Below are 16290 nucleotides of genomic sequence, written 5' to 3'. Positions count from 1 at the left end.
GACTAATCATAGCAACTCTATTTAACTTTCATATATTGTTAGATAGTTAAATTAAATGGATTGTAACTGTAGCTGTCAAATTACATGTAGTTAACCAAAAAGTGAAATATTTCCATCTGAACTGTAGCATAAAATGGGAATATTTGCACTTTAGTTACAATACTATAGTAAATTTACTTAGTTATATTCAACCACTGGGTTCTGGTATCGCCCAGGAATCTTTATGTGGCTTCGTGAGAGCTCACTAATGAACCTGTCATTAGCTCAAATAGCAGATATCTGTCACTGATTGGAGTTGATTATTGAATGTTTTGTGTTTGCATCAACTGTCTACACAACCATAGGACAACAGAATGGAAGTATGTGTTATAACCTTTTTGCCCAGTCTCTGCATAGGTCCTGAGAGTGGAAGTGAAACATCCATATAGTCAGATTAGATAATTGGTTAGGCAAGTGCAATGTTTACATTTAATTTGTCTCAGACGTGTCAGGGTTTCTGCTTGTGGAAATGAGGTCAGTTCTGCTACGCTGAGGCTAGTAACGCATGTTACGAAAAGCAACGAGACTCTGGAGTGATCCCTTGAAAGGAGGATGTTCAGGTGTAACTCAGGAGTCACTCCACATTTGGCTGAGGCCTAAACTCTTGACACATTGCAACCCAGTATTCCCTCTAAGATTGCTTGTCAGGCCGAGCTTGTAGACTCATTCAGTAGTTCAGAGGTCTATATTCTTACCTTTACCTCCTCGTGGGCCCCAAAAGATTATCAAGCTCTACAGGTGCAGCTCTTAAAGGGTGTGTCGGCAGGAGAGAAGGGGATACTGGCTGTCGGTCAACCTGGATTTAATGCAAGCCAGTGTAAAAAGATCTCAGTCATACCTCCCCAGGTTATTTGAGTTTTCCTCTTGCAATTTGTCTTCCTTACATCTACCACTGTACATTTTGAAAGATGGAAGTATCACCTTTCTATGTTAAACAGTTTTTTCTTTAATAGATGGAAACAAATCTCTGCTCTCACAGTTCAATTCACTGTAGACCTGTACATTTGGACAGGAAACGACATGATAAATACCTGACTTTTCCTACAATTGTAGGACTAAGAGACATGTGTCTCATAACCTTGCTGCAGTGGTGTGAAAGGTTGGGATATTAGATGGAGTGAGTTTTGAAGGAGTTAAAAACTGACTTAGTCTTGAGCTAACTCCTTCTTATTTTGATTAATGTTGCACGAAAAAGTTGCAGCAGCAGTTACGAAGATTGCAAAAGTGAGAGGGGAAGGCTACTTGCCACAAGAAAGGCGAAATCTGTTGTTGAGCATTTTGTGGGTTCAGGAAGTAACATGCAGGAGCTTTTTTCTCACAGCCTTGGTTTGTGAACCAAGCATGAAATGAGAATGTGGCTCATTCGGCACAATGTATTCCCTCATGTCACAGTCTAATGCAGGTAGAGGCATGCAGGGTTGTTAGGCATAGCCTTTCTTAGAGATGAAACATTGACTGGATATTGTGCAGCAACACTGCCATGCATAACAAATGTTAGGAAATTCCAGATCAGGAAATGGTTATATTTCAGTTTTAACTAATTGCTGTTTAGGTATAATCTGGCTGTAATCTTGTTATAGTCATACAGCTTTTGACTCTGTCCTTTTTTATGAGAGGATTTTGTTGGCATTAGATAGGACTTCCATCAGTGCTTTACATCAGTGTTTACAATATGGGTGCCTAAATAACAACAGGAACAGAGATTTGTTGAATATTATCAAGATGCCCTTTCGCTGTGCTAGCCTAATGCAGATAAAACACAGCAAAATTTGGATTAAACAGTCTCATTTCGGCCCACAGGGATGCTTTCAGGGATCCACTAAACCAGCAAACCCCAGAGGAATCCCATGAGGGAAGATTTTCCACAGACTTTCTCCAGCAAATGCGTTTTCTAGTTCGGACAACTGTAGACACTGTAGCTTGGGTGATAACACGAGAGTAGAGTAAGTCTAATGGTAGGCAGTTTTAATTATTAATCATTTTTCCAAGAGTCTTCCCAAGGACCTTTAAGACAGAACTACTAAGACATTTTCATGTCACATTCATTTTTGTTTGTTTGTTTTTTTTTCTTCTATAAACTGTCCGTGCATTGATTAGGCAAACAGTAGTGAGAATAAAACTTATGATTACAATATACATTTTTGGATATTACCTCATCGGGACAGTTTTCTAGTGAATAAATCGTTGACTTCACAAGAATGTCTGGAAGCCGCTGAGGGGTGCGGACCCCTTTCTGCAGCCCCACTCCCTTGAGCACACCCAGTGTCACTGAGCTGCTCTTGGGGTTAAGTTATTCAAAGTATGAGGTTCATGGAAGTCTGCTGCACTCAGACTATTTATTATATTTCCGGTGGCAAGTGGGTCCACTCGCAGACGCACGCACGCACGCACGCACGCACGCACACACACACACACACACACACACACACACACACACACACACACACACAGTCTATACATCTCGTCTAGTTGAGTCACAGCTGTAACACATTCAGTTGATGTACCAATGTGTGGTTTTACTGCAGTGTTGTGATGTTTAATGCAGTCAGCATGCGTTTATTTAGTGTACAGTGTTTTAACCTTCTTATATTCCTTTTTTTATTCAGTGCTCATCTAGGTTTTTTTGCCATAGTATAGGGCTGTTGTGATCTGTATTGGGTGGACACAATAACATGATCACTTGTGTAATATAATGCAGTCCACAGCAGCTACAAAAACTAACCAGCAGCTCACCGAAACAGTCCCCAAACAAAACTGTATTTTAAGACTTACACATTTGTGCAGGGCTGTTCACTTCATACTACAGGCAGCATGCTAGTCCAGGTGCTGCTGTCTTAGTTTTATGCAGAACAGAGCTGTATTGATCCCTCTCTATAGCATAATGCTGTTTGTGCAGTTATTTGGATTAACTTCCTCTAAATGATTTGGCCTGTTCAGCATTTTGCTCTAACACCATGATCATGACATGGCTTAATCCAGAGGAGTTGGTGACCTCGTCATCATTGAATTTCTGCAATGCTTTCTCTTGTTTTGAATATATGCTTTTAAAGGCGCTTGACTTATGACAGTGTTAATTCACCACCTAGCCGAGTGATATATTTTTCTTTAGTGTTGTAGAAATTGTGTCATTTTACAATATGAAACAAATCACGGTCCTGCACTTCTCTTGAGTAATCTCATTTCCCCTTCGAGTACACACAATTCTTCCTCCTCAGTTGCTATTGCATGCCTGCTCTTGTCCATAAGCAGATCATAGTTGCAATGAAGACATACCCGTGTCAGTCAGACACTGACTGTATTCCTCGAAACAGTGTAGTGACTGCTGAGTTTGATCAACTTTACATTATTCCTCTGATCATATCTGTTTGACACTTGATTATTATCTTCATAAATTATCTATTTTAGTTTGTGGTCTATGTTTTTTGTAACCCAGATGTTTTATGTTCTATGTGCTGCTGCTGTCTTGGCCAGGACATGCCTGTAAGAGGTTTTGATATCAGTGAGGCCCTTCTCCTGGTTAAATAAATGTACTTATATTAAAAACAATGTCTTGATTTCATTTTCTATTTACATTCTACAAAGCTCCAACGTGCTTTAAAATAGGGATATGGATTTTGTGGTCGTTGTGTGTGTTTGTGTACTATGAATCCGTACATGAGGAAGAATCAAGTGCTCTTGCACTCTCCCTGCTGTTCGGTCCACAAACAGATTTATTTAATATCGCAGATTGCTGTTAAATGAGCAGAGAAAGATGGTCCAGAGCTGTTGATGTCCTAGCTGCAGGGGCGTGTGTTTGTAGGCTTTGGCAGTGGCGAGTAATATACTTTTGATGTGTGTCGCCGTTGTGTATGAGTCAGTGCATGTGCCAGTTTCTGATCTGCAGCACAGGCTATGCTGGTAGACCCGAGCATTCCTCTCAACTTTCTCACTTCCGTCCTGTGATGTTGGCTTAACTGAAGCCCTAAGCATGCACATAATGAGAAGAGAGAGAGAGAGCGGTCTCATATCTTTATTTGTTTGTTTTTAATTTTTTTTTCTCCTCCTGTAGGCAGTCCATCCAAAGGCCTCCAACAGGATGCTTTCATTTATTGCTCCCTGTTTTCAGCAGCAGCATTTTCAGAGTAAATGTGGAAAAAAAGCCAAGTGGACTTTTCATTGAATCTCTCACCATAAGGCTATAAATACATGGCCTACTCAAAAGAAAAAGGAAAAAAAAGCTGCTACTTTGTGTACCCCTGCCCCCACACATGCAAAGAAAGTTGCTCCAGGCTCAGATTAGAGAAAAGAGACTGTTGAGATCAGGATTTCTAAAGGGTTTTCTGAAGCAGGTTATTTGATAGACCTACATTATTAAAAAAATTAAAGTTAAATTGGTAAAATGTAAAGTGGTTTAAGTGTTGCAGCCAACACATAGAAACTAAGCTTTGTTTACCCTAGTGATGCTTTGATGCTTTTATTGTAGCATGTTAAAGCAGGCAGGCAAGAGATCCTCATGTGGCCACCTACATGTCAGTGGCTACGGAGGGGTTTTGCCGCAGATGGCAGACCAGCAGGAAATTCAGTTTTCGCATGAAACTGTTGCTGTGCTGCCACCGTCCTCACACTCCGCATAATGTTAAACAGTCACATAAACCTGAGGTGGAATTTTGTCTCGCTTTTTACTTTTTTAGTAAGAATTTCACAACAAGTATGAAAATATGTATCCTGATATATGTGAGTCACATATATGTAGTTCCATATATTGGGATATTTATGTAGTTCTATTTATTGTAGTGATAAATGATTATATTCTTCTTTTGGCCAAAGCTGTAGTACTGTAGTGCAGTGCATAGGGCTTGTTATCTGGGGGTTTTATTTTTCAGAAAAAGGTGTTTATTTTAGAGCTGCAACGATTAGTTGACAGACAGAAAATACATTTTTCTGCTTTTTTCTGTTTTATATGATTATAAACTGAATATCTTTGGGTTTTGAAGATGTCACCTTAGACTCTAGGAAACCATGATGGACATTTTTGCACTATTTTCTGATGAGCAATTAATTAATTAATCGAAAAAATAATCAAAAGGCTAATCGTTACTAACTGCAGCCCCAGTTAATTTCAAACATTAATATCCAAATGAAAATGGGCTTATAAAGCTCTGAGTTTCGTTTTACTACATTCAGGGACTCTGGAGCATAACCACCAGCTCGTTTGCATTTTCTTCTCCATGTTAAAATGTCTTTTCACAATTTCTTACACATAGTTTTTACTGCACTCCGTAATACTGTTGTTTTATGCTTATTTACTAAAGATAACAGAAACATTTTTGGCCACCCCCCTCATCAGTCTGTCTCTAGTTACAGTCATGTCAGTACATTGATGTTGTTGGAAAAGTTATTTAAGGCTGCTCCTTACAAAAGCTCACACTGACTATAATAATAAAGATTGCAGTAATGCTAATAATAAACCTCTCTACCACTGTCTGGTTAGTTGATTGATTGTAGTTGCCTGGCATGCTGTAAACCGTTTCTGAATCGAGATGAGAGGAACGAGCCCTCAGCAAGTCATTTGTCGTGACATTTCAGTTTGAGCATCTCCACTCCATGTAACTGATCTGTGGGAGTTTTCTTAATGAAATGATTTTTCCACAGGGGCTCCGCTGTGCTCTTTTGGCTCCAGCACCTTCAGTCGATATCCCTCCTCTGTCCTCGCTCACCAATAGGCTAAGGGGAACACAAGTTGTCATGGCAACTTGAGTTTTAATGGAAGTTTTATTCAGTGGTGTTTAAACTAACGCCACAAGGACGGATTTGTATCCAAGTGCCACATGCTTCAGTTCTGTACTGACTGGTCCTCAATCATCCGTACACACACTAACACAGACATCAGTTATACAGCTACAGTAATGTCAGATTTATTACTGTTTTAAATGGACTCTTAAACAAGTTATACTGGTCGAAATAATCTCACCAGAAGGTCAATTTAGTAGCAGTTCTGGAGCTTTCGATTGTATCACGCAGTCTTCCTCTGCAGATGGAGTTACCCAGTTGTCCTGCAAATGTAGATGTTCAAATTTCCATGTTTCAAGGACTTATGATCTATGTGGCCCTAAAAGTTAAGATTTAAAAATCACTCTTGACTGTGGAAACCATAAAAATGGAACATCTACAAACAAAACCAGTTAAGATCATCTGCTGAGGAAGACAGTGTGACATGATAGCGAACCCCAGGACAGCTACTAAATGGAATGATACCAGCAATACAACATTTCAATTTAAACATTTCTCAATAGCTGAAAAGTGAAATTTGAAGATCGGTCTCTTTACAGTTTATATTGCATATTCAGTTATATAATACACCTTTAAGTTATCCATTTGCGTGACAAATGGACAGGCTCCACATATAGATCCCATTGATGCAGCACTTGTTTTGCTGTCTGTATCACACACAGTCTGCAGCAGGCCTCCACATGTTGGTGCAAAATTACTGACCCCTTCATGTGGTGGAATAAATGAAAACCAAACAAATATACGTAGTATGCTGACTTATTATTGCTCCTACAAACCGGAGATGTTTTGATGTTTCAGCCTCATAACACTGTTCTTGTACACAACATTTTCAGTTTTGATATGTAGCTACTGTACACTGTGACTCTGTAAGTGACAAATCCAAACAAGGAAATGAGCATTTGAAACAGCAGGAAGTGAGCTTTTAGTTCAGAGAAAATACACTGAGCAGCATTAGTGTTATTGCCTCTCATCCTGTGGGAATAAAGCAAACTGTGTAAGGTTTACTGAAGTTGTGGTGTATGATTTTAAGGATATTTAATAGCTGATTTCTTAAACTTTAACCTCCTACTGCCATTAATATTCTAGCCCCCGACTTGGTCTTTATTTAAATCACTTCTTTCAAGTTTTTGTCAGGACAGAGAACTTCTCATGTGACAAGCAGATACCTTAGATTTTTTAGAAACACCAAATAGTTAGCAGTTACACTGGTTAACTGTGACTGTAGTTTTTTTTCCCCCTAATAACATGGATTTAATTGTTGCTAGGAGGGATGAGCAAAGTTGAATCAATTATTGATTGAATTGCCTTAAACTTTTTCACGCACGTTAATGGTCCCCATAGGAGGAGTCCTAATCGCTTTTGATGATCCCATGACTTTTCCTCTAGCCCCATCATGAGGTTCATATTTGTGGTTTTGAGTGAAATGTCTTAACTGCTGTATTAAACATTCTTGGAATTGGGTCCACACATTCTTTCCCCTGTCAGGATGAATAATAATGACTTTGGTGATCACTTAACACGTCATCTCGTGCCACCATCAGGTCAACATTAGACTTTGGTGTATGACCAGAGCATCCTGTTAGCCATTGTTTTTTAAATTGTTTGCTCTGCACTACTTTTATAACCTCATTCCTTTTTTTGGTACGGACTGAAATGTGTCAGTAGCATAGAGTATCAAAAACTGTCTGAAAGTACCAAACACCTGGCATCAAATGCATGCTTGAAGTTTTTCCATTTTAAGAGTGTTTTGTAATGACCCCAATAGCAATTCTGAATGTCTGACAATTGAAAAAATGAGGAACAGCTGACCCCTGTTTTTCAACCTTACAACCTTTTTCATCTTGAAATACATCAAGTTACTTGTTATTTTAATACTCTGAGCTCCATTGTTCTAATAATCCTGGCTTAGGTTGTTGTAGTTTCCTTTTAATGAAAAAAAAAAAAAATCTCATTACCATCATGAAGACCATGAAGCGGGAGAATAGTTTAGAAAATCCTAATGTACTGTTCCGCATACTGTAGGTCCAACATTAACCTCTAAAACCTCATTTGCTTATTCACGGGCTGTTTTGGCCATATGTTGTGCCCTCCAGCTGTAAGCATGATGCATAGCTGACTCCCATGATGCCACAGATGTCAGCCAGAAAGTCCCCTGTGACAAGTCAGCTCTATTGGATTAAGAGCATGTCGCAGTCAGTTTGCATGAAACAAAGCCTCTGATAGAATGAGAGATAAGAGAAGAGGCTGTTAAACCGTCATTTTTCAGGTTCAGAAGGATGTTTTGGGGTTTTTTTTTTTTGTCTTTGTGAAAAGTGCAAACTAGAAAAATAAAAGCAAGAGTGGACTCAATGCTGAAATAAGACAGTGTTGAATTTAATCCTGTTTGCTTTCCCGGCGGACTCTCCCACAGCTCTCACCATTCTTGCTGGTTTGAGGTTTCAGGGTTTGAAGTCTGATCACATTCATGCATGACCAACACCACCGCTATTGCCGTGCATTTGTATGCACGCTGGCGAAGAGAGATGTGCCTTGGTCCTAATGGTCAAATGAGCTTGTACATTCAAGTAGGGCTGCAGAACTTGTGAATCGAGCTTGTGGCTTACAGAGACTGTGTCGAATCTTAAAACTGTGAATTAAGTCCTGGTGCTCATACAAGAGGAAGCAGGGAGGCTTGTAGCAAACCTAAGTGAATCAGAGGAAGTGTTGCACCATAGGAAGTGGTGTGTTTTTTTTTTTTTTTTTTTTTTTTTTTTTAAATGTGCATCTATTTGTTCCTTGTTTTTTTAAAAACACTGCAGTTTGCTAATGTTTCACAAGGAAGGTACAGTAGGACATAATAGCAACTCTGTTCTTGCATCCTCAACATGGTAACATCTCTGTTACATCTCTGGTAATGCTATATTTCCCTTTCGTGTGATTTTTAGTGAGTTATCACCTAGTGTAAAAGGGAACCAAAATGACATGCAACCTTTTGCAATGGGTGTAACCAGTAGAATGAAGTGTGCACCAGTAGTGTTGTCCAACACTGGCAAAGTGTCACTTGCTCCACCTGAAAATGCACAAAAATAGTCCTTCAGGTATTCTAGTAAATTAACAGAACTTGTGAGTTTAAAACATATAGTGGGATTCGGTCTAAATAAGGTGTAATGATGCCACAGGTTGTCTCTAGCTGTTGGTGTTTGCATTGAACCCCAAAATTGTACATTTTTTTAGGCCCTAGATTGATACACATTTGTCGGTAGTTTCATTTTGATGTTGTGTTACTGTTTACTGTACTGTGTTTCAGAGGCTGACCTCTGCTGGAGGACCGTGACCCGGGGCCACCTGCCAGGCCGGGCCTCCCTGCTCCTGACTGACAGTCGCACAGCTTCACTGCTGGTAAGTCCTCATGCCAGGTCTCACCTGAAAGTCTGGGGAACGTTTATTTTTCAAAGGATTGGTTTCGGGCTACAGCTGTTATTTTTATTATGAGTAATCTGCAGATTATTGTCTTAGTTTATCTATTAATTGTTTGGCGTATTTAGTGTCAGAAAATGGGGGGAAAAATTCCCAAAAACAGTCCAAAACCTGAAGATAATTGATTTACGTAGGACAAATAAAAGCAGCAAACCCTCACAATTAAGAAGCAACAGTTGGGTAATGTTTGGCTTTTTTGTTTGAAAATATGAACAATTAATCGAAAATTAAAATAGTTGCTAAAATAAATGTGAACTTTTCGTTTAATTCCTCTTTCCATGTCTATAAGTTGCATGTCTGCATTATATTTGTCGATGCACATTTGACAATTAGGCTGTTTTCATACTGTAAGCTTTCATTCTGCACTACAGATTAATATCTACGTATCTGCTGTTATTTGTTTACATGTCTGTTTCTATCTATTCAAGAGCATAACTGCCTGATCCTAATTTGAATTGGCTGCAATGCTCGACAAACAGATTACCGAGAGTAACAGACAAAATACTCTACATCGCTCTTCTTTGTGCGCCTGCATTTCTCCCATTGCTTTCAAAAGTAATTTAGGTCATTGTGCACACTGAGGGACTGAATCAATGGAGGCATTTCTCTACATGGCTGTTGAGTCAGTTACTTTGCTTTCTTTCCACTCGTGGTATTTTCCATGGTGATGTCGGCTCAGTATAGGTGGGGAGGAAAAATCGTATAACTGTTGTTTCACTTACTTTGCTGTTATTACAGATTCTGTTTGAAATGTCCAGATACAAGTGGCATGTTTTATGCCTCGCGCTCTAACTTTGCACCTCATATACGATTTTGTCCAGAGCTCATTAAACGAAGTTCCTTCGGTTGTCAGACTGACTAGAAAAATGGATCCACATCTCATTTTAGAGATAAAAAAAATGTAATTAAGGACATTGATGGCTTAATATTACATTGCTCTCTATGGACATTGTCCCTCAGTTTTTACAGAATAAAATCCTGTTCCTCCTGTGTCTTTTCACCCCCTACAGTCTGAATTTAAAAAAAAAAACCTTGAAGGGGAACTGATCCATTTGCTTAATAAATAATAATATAATAAAAACTGTAGAAATGCAGTTTGAGCATTGCCAGTTTCTTCCTTTGAAAATGACAAATTACAACTTCATTATCGATCATTACCTTTTGTCACTGAGGTTAAAACATTTTGAGCAAAAACTCGAAAGTTTTATTCTCTGTAGAAGTAGTAGCTCCTGTTCACCAATACAGACATATCATTATGTAAGACCGCTTGTGGTGCGCCTACGCCTGTTATAGTCTTAATGTGCCGTGCTGTGGGTTCATGTGTAATGCTGGCACAGGAAATGAAGTGCATTGTGGGCCATAAAAAGGAGTAGAGTAATGTAGGTGCTCGCAGCTTCCTGCCCCCCCCCCCCCCGGGCCAGTGTGTTTATGTAACTACAGGGCACAGGGTCACTGCTCACACGACTAACAAGCAGCTCAGACATGAGGCTCAACACTTCTTGTACAGTCACATGTTACTTGTTTGTAATCTTTTTAATATGTGTTTTTCACCTTCAGTGCTCTTAGTCTCACAGATGACTTACATGTTCCTCATTTTAGAGCAGAATGTTTTAGCAATGTGTAGTTTTAGTGCAGGTTTCTTTTCTTGTTCTTTTTTTTTTTCTTTTTTTTTTTTTTTTTTAAGCTAATGATTTACTCATGTTTCCTGTTACCATTTCCCTTCACAGCAAAAGGAACTTTTTTTGCCCTCACCTCACCCTATTACACCTCCCATCATTTCTCCCCTGCTCGCATGTCTGCCCATCCCTGTTGTATTTTCATCCCTGGAGATTGTTACCATGACACACAGCTATCATTAGATTGCCCAAGATCTGGTGCTGGAATGCTGCACCGATTTGACAGCTAAGCCTCAGGTTGTTCATATATAGGATCACTAAGTCAGTGTGTCCCCATGAGTGAGATGTGGTGTGTGTATGGGCTAACGTCAAGCTGCCGCGTTGCCCTAGTCAGACTCAAATCTATTCACTAAAATAGCCTGAATGGCAAGCTACTTTAGTTGGCGCGCAACACACAACCCCGTGGTGTTACAGGGGAGCAGTGGACGTGGTGCTTTATAAATGGTGAATGGAGCTGAGTTAATGCAGCGGGCTGAGTTTTGTGTGGGGGGGAAAAAAAAAAAAAGAAAATTTTTTTTATATATATATATATATATATATATATATATAAATACATACATATATATATATATATATATATATATAATATATATATTAGTTTTTTTTTTTTATATATAATATAATATAATATAATATAATATAATATAATATAAAAAAATATAATCTAGGATGGATTAGCCTCACTAAGCCAGGGGGAGGTGTGGTACAGTAGCCTGAGGTGAAGCTTTTCTTGGCTCTCCTGTTGCTAGGATCATAAGTGGGTCAATACCGCCCCCAGCTGGTGGAGCCTTGTAGTGTCATACCTGCGTAGATGGTGGATTGTGCACAGGCAATACAGATGTTTAAGTTTTATAGCACTAAAATCAGGGATTCCCAACAAATGTTATGCCATTAATTACACTCCAAAACAAAAGCAGTATATTTGGCCTATTTAAGTAGTTTACCTATGAGAAGGTATGGTCACAAGTCTTTTTATTAAATGGAAAGATGACTTGCTCCACTCTTGAGTCAGCATACTGAAGACGCTTCCGCCCTCCTTCGACCTCAACCGCTGCATAGGTAATTTGAGATGATATGTCTGAGTGGCTGTAATATACAGATTGGTTTGTTACGTCAGCTAAAAGCTCCCAGCTTCTCCTCAGTTAGCTATTATTTATGCCACTGGAGGGCTGGCACTGTAACTGCTTGCTGAGGTTTCCTTGAGGAGAATGTCGGGCTGCTGTCATTCCTTTGTAGGCGTACATGTTGGACAGCCTTAATGTAGGGCAGATTATCATGTAACATGGAATTAACATTTAGTATAGAGAAATGTTATTTGAATACTGTGCCGTTTTTATAAAATGAAATTCCTGCCCTGCATCTCTTGAAGTTTCTGCATGTGAACACTGGATGGTGCTCTTGGATCAGTCATCAATGCTGCTCCTCGTCCTAGGGAACTGGCATGTTACTAGAGTCAGAAATGTTTACTCTTTGCAATCATCTGCTGCAAAGATTTTTCACAAGTGACAGATTTTTTAAAAAACAACAACTCATCGTAAGTGCTCTCACTTTTCACTTACGTTTGTATGTTTCAAGCATAAGCATCCCTTAAGCTGTTATGTGAAAGTGTAAGGTTTGGGAGTGGTCTTCCTTACCATTCATGCACAACTGTTTTCATCCTCCAGATGGCACTCATCTCTTGATGAATAAAATCTCCGGTACTCTTCAATCTGACCGTCATTATCCCTCCAAAACCTCTACTGTGCCCCACCCAAAATCCTGTTAGGGTAATATTGAGCAGGAAAAAAAGAAACTTAAGGTAATGTTCCACTGTATTTCTTCAACACCAATCAGGTTTTAATTTGTCTTTGCACAGAATTATAAAGAAGTCTGCCTCTTAATGTTTAACGAGTTAGACTTAAGGATGCAGTGATGTTGGTGAGTCACAGTCAGTCAGAAGGTCATGATGGTTTGGGGCTGTTTTAGCAGAAGAATGGGGAGATCAGTATGTGAATAGGTTTAGGAGGCAGCTGCCCCAAGGGAGGTGCTGCTTTGACTGACGACAGTGAGTCAATATCCACCCCTTAATGATTTCCTAACACATCCTAGGAAGAAGTCAGAGGACTCTCAAGGGCAGGGTGGGGAGGGCTTCCTTCTGAGGCAGATGTTCAGTGGATGCAGAGGGGAATCAAAGTGGTGGTTTTGGTGTGGAGTTGTTACAATACATCGTGGACTGGTTTCACAGCTCTTACGACTCGTTAGATATATCTGTCACACAATATTTCCAGTCTTTTTTGAATGAGAATCATCATACAGGCCCTTGTGGTGTTGATGTAGAGGCCTACAAACATCCTTTTTATCAGTTAAAGGAATTGATCTGCAATTAACGCCATCCATCCGTCGGTGCCTTTCTGTTTGTTTTTGATGGTGGTATTAGTGTGACTGAACAGTGGCACTAAGAGCCTCTTCATAGAGCTTGATTTCAATGGAGCCAGCTTTTTAGCTGACTCTTGTGTATGTGCCTGTTGCCATGGTTTCCAACTTTCATCAGGTGCCGTCCAAAGAGAGGGGCTTAGCCGAGGATGAGGCGCTCTCACTTTCATCCTCCCTTCTGATCTGCTTCTCTGGACAAACTAATGGTTTCATGCGTTCATTTCAGTTCATGCTAATTGGGTTCATCACGGCTGCAGCGATATGAGGCAGGAAGCTTAGTAGGAGTTGTTTTTAGGGAGGGAATATTTTTAGCTGCTTGTGCGGTAGCAGGAGTAAGATGAGACCGCTGATAGTGGATGTTACTTCAAGTATCGCAGTATCGCCCTCAGTCGTGATTCAGTCATCCTGTAGGTTTGTTTTGATTTGACAGAATCTGGGTGAGGGGAGCATTAACTGATGTTTACCCGGGTTCAACAATACAGGCATGCCCACGAGGTAATCGAGTTCAACCCCATAAACAAACAAATGGCAGGGCCCACCCCCACCCCCACCCCCAGCCCGCTTTCCTCATCGCCGTGTCCCCCTAAGCCATTTTTAGTCAGCTGGGTTGAATTGGCAGGAGATGGTCAGGGGGTGAGAAGTTCAGTGGGGGAGGAGAAGGTGGGAGGAGGAGTGAGGGGGGGCACATGCCAGCCCCCATTTGGGAAGTGCTCCCCCATTTTCTGCCTGTCGAAACGGGCCAGTGTCAGCGAGCTCCAGCGGGTCCAGGTCTGGCCGAGTGGGCTAATGCAATGTGGCGTGTCACACGGGGAATCTAGGTCAAGTTTAAAGCAGCCTAGCTCTGCCCGCCTCTGCCGCAGTGTGACGCTTCAAATCCCTCCCCTTCCACACACGCAATAATATTCAGCACATATCATTATTTACATTACTGTTTTGGTGTCTTTTTTTATTTAAACATCATATACAGACAAAAATGAGCTGTGCATTTTCTTTTCCAGACCCACATTATTTCAGACATAAACACACGCTCTCCACTGCCTCTCCCCATCCCCCCTCCACACCCCAGGCAAGCTCTCAGCCTCTCCACGGCGGAGCCCACGTGATGCTCCGTGCTGTGTCTGCGCCGGGCTGGGGAGGGGAGGGCGTTGTTTTTCTTCCATAGTAAAGCAGCAGGGCACGTGGATCCTCATGCTGCAGCCGAGTAGTGGAATGTCAGCACTATCCCTCCCTCACATTTGCCAGCCATCGCCCCCCAAGCCGTTTTTGTAGGACGTTGCCGCAGTGCTCGGTTTCAGCTGGGCCCTGCTGCTCGGTGTGCTTATTAAAGGGGAGGTACAGACGGAGACATTAAAAGGCAGTGCCATCCAGAGGTCAGGCTGCTGCATGGGCGTGGCACTGTTTTGGTGTCTTTACCAAAATGAACTTCAACCTTTTCCACCCCAGCTGCAATCTGTAAATATATGGGGTGTGGATTTTTCCTGTTTATATATCCAGTATTTTGACATTTTATTGATATATTTCAGTTATAGCAAAGTGACAACATGTATCATTATATTCAGCATTAGTTCATATACATCAGTGTATTGATTTTGTTTTTGTTTTTTATTTTTCACTTAATAAAGTGATCACAATAATGTGAATTTGCTGAGCTGCACATAAAAAAAATTAAAATCACATTAGATCACTAAGTGATCAGTAGTGGGATTAAATATTTCTCTTCGCTCCACTACTAATCCGCTGTTTTTGGCGCATTACCTCATCTGTATTAATATATTCATGTGCTTTCAAGTCCTACTACTACTGTACTCGCTCCCCACCTAGAGCTTGCCTCTGATTGGCTGCTGCAATGTTTTCAATGGCACCAAATTTTTTTTTGACTCCATGGATACAGTGAGCTGTCGGGTAGATCGGCTCAGCCAATAAGAGAACTGTGCGGACTTCTGCTTGTCAGACTCTGCCCCTGGCCTTAGAGGCAGCCCTCCCTCTCTCGCTGCGAGCACGCGATGGCTCAGTGGGGGGGTTCAAAACAACAACAAGACTGTCGTCGGGCTCTCTGTGGTGCCCAGGTCATACCAGCACTTCTGGGTACTACTACAGCCACCGAGGGAGATGGGTATCAATTCCACAAGCTCTCTCTGATACCGTATCTGTGGACTCTCAGCCAGCACTTCTCTTCTCTTACTACACTATCACTAAGCCACCAGTTTACATACAGTAACTCATTATCTAAAAAATACCCCTCAAAGGGAGGAAAGTCCATACAAGCTACAAAGTCAGTGTTCGTTCATGTTTATGTAATCTGTAAATGATTCTCAGGCTGCAATTTGAGTGGAAGTATAAGATATAAAAAGCTTCAAAATGTAGAAATTTAATCTAATTTTTTTTCTGGTACACTTGAGGATCCTCTGGTGGACTTTTGAAATGCAGCCACGCAAATCCCCGTCCTTATAATGACCTCATTTCAAACAGCACAAGGGAGTAGAGCCCGCGAGGCTGCCAGTGCCTGCATTGAAGCACTGCGAGGCCTGGCAGCTCTGCCAGCCAGCCGGCCAGTAGGTCGGCCTCAGTCTGAGAGTGGCTGAAAGGTGGCGGTAGAGGACCAGCGGAGGCCTGGTGGTGATGGGCAGTGCCCACGTCATCCGGCAGGGTGAGGACAGTGACAGCTCTCATCCTTTCTGAGGTTGGATCAGGTGCTGCTTTCCAACAACCAGTGAGGTGCCAGCGCTGGCACAGTCAGACATTCAGGTCACATTAGTGGAGGGTAATAAGACGAGGCTGGACAAGGCAGGTGGGTCTTTGCAGGTGGTCACTGGGTTTGACTAGTGACAGTTGTTATGGAGGATTTTGCAATAAATAAGTAAAAGTAAAAAAGAGTTTTGTTTTTTTGTTTTTTTTTTTTTAAAAAAAAAAAAAAAGAGGCTCCTGCAGGATAAATCAG

The 16290-nt window shown here is 40.9% G+C and overlaps 1 protein-coding gene across 1 annotated transcript in view; it reads left to right on the top strand.

Moving 5' to 3' along the window:
- Positions 1-16290, top strand: part of fam49bb (family with sequence similarity 49 member Bb) — a 34209-nt gene that overhangs the window by 1284 nt on the left and 16635 nt on the right. Inside the window, exon 2 of the mRNA XM_040127524.1 lies at positions 9095-9186. The gene's annotated coding sequence lies outside the window, so the exon portion shown is untranslated. The remainder of the gene's footprint in view (positions 1-9094; positions 9187-16290) is intronic.

Source organism: Xiphias gladius, chromosome 5 (genome assembly GCF_016859285.1).
Source record: "Xiphias gladius isolate SHS-SW01 ecotype Sanya breed wild chromosome 5, ASM1685928v1, whole genome shotgun sequence".
Classification (NCBI taxonomy): domain Eukaryota; kingdom Metazoa; phylum Chordata; class Actinopteri; order Istiophoriformes; family Xiphiidae; genus Xiphias; species Xiphias gladius.
This window is presented reverse-complemented; position numbering and strand designations above follow the sequence as displayed.